Below are 6,114 nucleotides of genomic sequence, written 5' to 3' on the forward strand. Positions count from 1 at the left end.
ATGAAAGTTTTAAGTACTATTTTTTATATTTTCCATAAGTTCGAAATTATTGCCAAATAAAATGTCTTTTTAAATTTTAAAGACACAACATTGAGGGAATTCTCTAGCGGTCCAGTGGTTAGGACTCCACGTTTCCACTGCAGGGGGCATGGGTTAGATCCCTTTCTGGGAACTAAGATCCAGCAAGCTGCTTGGTGCAGCCAAAAAAAAAAGATACAACATTGAGTAATAGGATAAGCATTATATTCTATTTGTAACTTGCTTCTACTCTTCAATCAAATTCTTCCCCCATACCTGCCCCCTTCCCTTGGGAATAATGAGTCAATAAAACACTATTTCTGTTTATGCTGCTTAAAGTATATTTTAATGAGTATAAATATAACTTTTGGAGATTAAAGTGAATACCTAAAATTTTCATTTATATAAATTACACACAAACACACTGCCACAAATGCCCATAGAACCACGCTGACACATACACCCCTACAATCACATATAAGCCTGTACACCCACACTCACAACACCCCTGCACAGCCATATATACACATACACACCCCTGAACTACACACACACACACACACACACACACACACACACACATTTATACACTCCTCTTACACACACATCCACACACATGCAAACTCAGTCCACCCTCATAAACTTCACACATACCCACACACACCCAGACACATCCCCCGAACACATTTCAGGCACCCGGACACCTACACACACACCCACAAACTCACACCCACACTTCTCCTATACAACCTCACATCACAAAAATTACACTCAAATACATAGCCACAAACACCCCACACATACCATATATATTACAATACACAAGCAAACACACCTGTGCCCACACCAACACCCTCATAAATACACTTCACAACACCTCACACATGACACACACCTTGACACCTTAACAACCAACAACCTCTTTCCACATACACACAAACACACACACAAACACACACACAAACTTTTTTAGAAAAAAAAATTCAGAAAGCTGTGGAAATGTTCCAGATTAAAGGAGGCTAATAGGAAGTCACAAATTCCTGATACACCTGACCCTAGGCTGAATCCTATACCGGAGGTGACAAAATGCTGTAAACTAAAGCACATTATTTTATCAACTGACACAATGGAACTGGGCCAGCATATAGGAAAAAATGTTGTATCCATGTAAATATACATAGTTGATAACTGCTCTGTAGTTATATAGGAGGCTACCCTTAGTCTCAAGAAATACAAATGGAGTTATTTAAGGGTAAACAGCCAGCTCTATCACCTCAGCTTTAAATAACTTCTCTGTGTCTCCATTTCCTTGTCTAACACAAAACAATTCTATGTAAAAGCTAGTTCTCAGCTAGGACAATTCCTTTGTCCTAGCACAAAACAATTCTATGTAATAGCTAGTTCTCAGTTTTACTGACAAAAATTTATGGCGCCAGTGTTCTGGAGAGGTGTGATTTTAGTCTTAACAAAATCTCACTCAACAGAGATGAAATCCAGTCGAAACAGGAGGTACCCCAGGGGAACCCCAGCTCCTAGTCCTCTGCCTGACAAGACACCAGGGCAGGGAAATCCCCAGGCACTGCCTTCAAAGTCACATGAGGCCTCCCACTTACCCTGCAATACCCACAGATGGCCAGCGGGGGTGGTCTCAGAGCAGCTCCAGCAAGTGCCCACTGTCCCCAGACAGAAGCAGCATTTATTTCCCTGCCAGGGTGGCTGCCCTGATACCAGGAAAACCACTTTCCCAGGACCGACTTATCCATTAGGCACAGTAGGCACACTGCCTAGGGACCATGATACTTTTGGGGCCCACAAAATATTTTTAAATAATTTTTTTTTTACAATGAGAAGAACGAATATATAATGAATATATAATACAGAGCGCAGGAGGTCGCATGTCTTGTCCGGTTCACTGGCCCATTAACTCTCATGTACCTTCTGTTGCTCTGTGTTCTGCACTGGTCCTTGGAGTCATTAGGAGGGACTCAGACAGACCCAGGAAACCTCAAAATGGACTCATTGGCCTTTGAGGATGTGGCTGTGAACTTCACCCTGGAGGAGTGGGTTTTACTGGATTCCTCACAGAGGAAACTCTACAGAGATGTGATGCGGGAAAAATTCCGGAACCTGGTCTCAGTAGAAAGAAAACAGGAAGATCATGATATTGAAGATCAGTACAAAAACCAGGGGAGAAAATTAAGAAGTCCTATGGTAGAGAGACTCTCTGAAAGTAAAGACAGTAGTTCCTATGGAGAAAACTTCACCCTTATTCCAACTCTCAATCTGAAGAAGAAAACTCCTGGTTTAAAACCATGGGAATGCAGTGCATCTGCAAAAGTCTTCATGCATCATTCATCCTTTAATAGACACATGAAATGTCACATTGAAGACAAACCAAGAGAGTATCAAAAGTACCGTGAGAAGGTATATAAATGTAAAGAATGTGGAAAAGCATTCATTTCTCCTAGTTCTCTTAGAACACATGAAAGAAGTCACACTGGGGAGAAACCCTATGAATGTGAACAATGTGGAAAAGTCTTTCAATATCAAAAATCCTTCCAACTACACAAAAGAACTCACACAGGGGAGAAACCCTATGAATGTAAGGAATGTGGGAAAGCCTTCACGTGGGAAACAACTTTTTGAAAACACATGGTAACACACACTGGAGATTTACCTTATAAATGTCAGAAATGTGAGAAAGCATTCATTTATCCCAGTTGTCTTCAAATGCATGAAAGCAGTCACAATGGAGAGAAACCCTATCAATGTAAACAATGTGGAAAAGCCTTTAAAAGTCCTGAAACTATTCAAATACATGAAAGAATTCACAGAGGAGAGAAACTCTGTGAATGTAAGCAGTGTGGTAAAGCCTTCAATCATTTCAGTTTCTTACAGCTACACAAAAGACATCACACCAAAGAGACACCATATGAGCATAAAACATGTTCTAAAGTATTGAATACTGCCCGGTCTCTTCAAAGTCATGAAAGAATCCACACCAGAGAAAAACTATGAATGTAAGGAATGTGGGAAAGCCTTCACATGGAAAATAACCCTTCAGAAACACATGATAACACACAGTGGAGATGGACCTTATAAATATAAAGAATGTGAGAGAGTATTCATTAATCCCAGTTCTCTTAAAATACATGAAAGGATTCACACTGGAGAGAAACAATATCAATGTGAACAATGTGGTAAAAGTTATAGGTATCCAGTGGTTTTGAAAATACATCAAAGGACCCATACTTAAGAAAAACCCTATGAATGTAAAAATGAAGGGAAAACCTTCACTTCCACATATGTTCAAGTGCATGAAAGAATTCACAATGGACAGAAACCCTATCAATGACAGGAATGTGGGAAATCCTTCATTTGTCTCTCAGTCCTTCAAAGACCTGAGACTGCACACTGGACAGAAATCATATAAAATGTGATGAATGTGGGAATGGCTCTTCTGATCTTAGTAGTTTATGAAACCATAAAAGGATTTACTAGATAAAACGTTGTTTGTGAACAGCCTGGGAAACACTTCAATTGGCCAATATCATTAATATGTAAAAACTCCCATGGAGAAGATAAATGTAAGTAACATGAGATAACTTGATGGAAAGTAATCTATGCCTAATGTTCCAGAAAACCTTCAATATGAAAGAGTTGTTTTTTTGTTTTTTTGGTTTTTTTGCAGTACGCAGGCATCTCACTGTTGTAGCTTCTCCCGTTGCGGAGCACAGGCTCTGGACGCGCAGGCTCAGTGGCCATGGCTCACAGGCCTAGACGCTCCACAGCATGTGGGATCTTCCCAGACTGGGGCACGAACCCGTGTCCCCTGCATCAGCAGGCGGACTCTCAACCACTGCGCCACCAGGGAAGCCTGAAAGAGTTGTTCTTACTTTTATTTATTATTATTTTTTTTGCCGGGCTGCACAGTATGCAGGGGATCTTAGTTCCCCAACCAGGGATCAAACCCGTGCCCCATGCAGTGGAAGCATGGAGTCTTAACCACTGGACTGCCAATGAAGTCCAGAAAGAGTTGTTTTAAAAGTTCATAGGACTTTGTGGTGGTGCAGTGGTTAAGAATCTGCCTGCCAATACTACATGGTACACAGGTTCGAGCCCTGGTCCTAGAAGATCCCACATGCCTCAGAGCAACTAAGCCTATGAGCCACAACTACTGAGCCTGCGTTCTAGAGCCCACGAGCCACAACTACTGAGCCTGTGTGCCACAACTACTGAAGATCATGTGCCTAGAGCCTGTGCGCCGCAACAAGGGAAACTGCCAAAATGAGAAGCCCATGCACTGCACGAAAAGTAGCCCTGGCTCGTGGCAACTAGAGAAAGCCCGTGCACAGCAGCGAAGACACAATGCAACCAAAAACAAAAACAAAAATTTATAAATATGCTGTTGTTTACTCAGGATCTTTCTTCAAGGGTATCCTTCAATGGTGGATTTCTACTAATTTCACAAATGAATATTAATGTGAATTAATTCTGTAAATTGTCTTTCAACAATAGTATATAACATTTAAAGGTAGTGATTTCTCCTTTAATCAGATAGTTTTGTTCTATTTACTTTTGAAGCCTGTTGGATCCATGGATGAATTTAAGTGTATTTCTAGTATGCAGTGAGGCTTAAATTTTTTTAATGTTCTATTAATTCTCTGTTAATGGGCCACTGAAAAATGGCAGTTTGGTATTTGTTGGGATTTTCCTAGTAGTTTTGTGTGGCAGTTCCTGGATATATAATCTATTGTATATATTGTACCCTTTTTACTGAGAAAGATCCTCTTTGGTGGTGGTGCATATAGGAGCCTTTTCCCATTTTCCATTCTATTAAACACTTGGAATAAATTTCATGTATGACTAGGATGTCAAAGAGTATAGTGTTATGTAAATTATGATTTTTCCTATTTGCTTTTTGTGTTTCCTTCTGACTGGTATTTGTTGAATAGACTGTGAGACTTGTGATAATACAAAAAATCTGGAGTTGGAGATATCTTGCCTGTGAGTCATATTAGGACCTAGACTTTCCAGAATCTATCCCCTCTGTGGTTCCATGTTAGCATTCACCAACAACTCACCTGTGTGTGATTTTAAAGCAGATGCAGAGAAGACATTCTTCAGATCATGGAGCCTGCACACTGGGAGAGAGGCAGATACGTAGGAGCTTCAAGGACACCATCTCCCAGTTTATTTTCCAGATTCTGTGTCCTTGTAGTCAAGAGTGTCCTCAACACCACCAACAAATGTTAGATTTCCATTTTTATAGACATGTAGTCTCCCCTGACATCTTCACAGCTTACACATCAAATATCCATCAGAGTTTGAATTTTTTCTGTAAGGCCTCTTGTGTCCACTTTGAAACTTATTTCAGTATTTTATGGTTGGAAATATTCTCTGACTCCACTCCTCCCTGGATTATATCTAGTGTCTAATATGTGTAGGAAACACTTTATGTTGTTAATAATACTAGTAAGTATGTGTTCCTGACTCACCCCGACATTCACAATGGTGCCGCTAATAAGAATGGCATGGGAGTTTGTTTCTCTGCTGCACTGTTCAGTGGCATTGGTGATCCATTGTTTCCAAGTGACAATAAGCACCTCCTTCTGTCAAGATGGCTGTGGGTGTTTCCTGTTGCTTGTAGCTGAATATAATCCCCCGATATGTTTTTTATTGTATTTTATTTTACATGATTAAAACTGTTTGAGTTTTTTGTGAAACAGTAGTTTTTGTAGTCTTTTCAAATATTTTACCAACTCTTTTTGAAGCTTTCATTAGCTAACAAATATTGTTTTTCATTTCCTCAAAGAATATATTAAAGTACCCATTTTATGTACGAATATTCACGAAAAATATATATATATAATGCAGCCTTGATTATATCCATCTTTACATGAATGCAGTTATAAAATGTAATTTTTAATACTTTTCTGTGGATGAATGGGTCCATGAAGGTGAAAGTGCCTAGGGCCCATGAAAGTGACAATGTAGCCCTCTGTCTTCCCTGCCAGCTTCCTGTCCTGCTCTGGCTGAGGTGACACAGAGGCAGAGTGACACACAGGAGAACAGGGGGCTGCAAGTAGGACCCCA

This window comes from Leucopleurus acutus (assembly GCF_964270905.1).
Source record: "Leucopleurus acutus genome assembly, chromosome: 10".
Taxonomy (NCBI): Eukaryota; Metazoa; Chordata; class Mammalia; order Artiodactyla; family Delphinidae; genus Leucopleurus; species Leucopleurus acutus.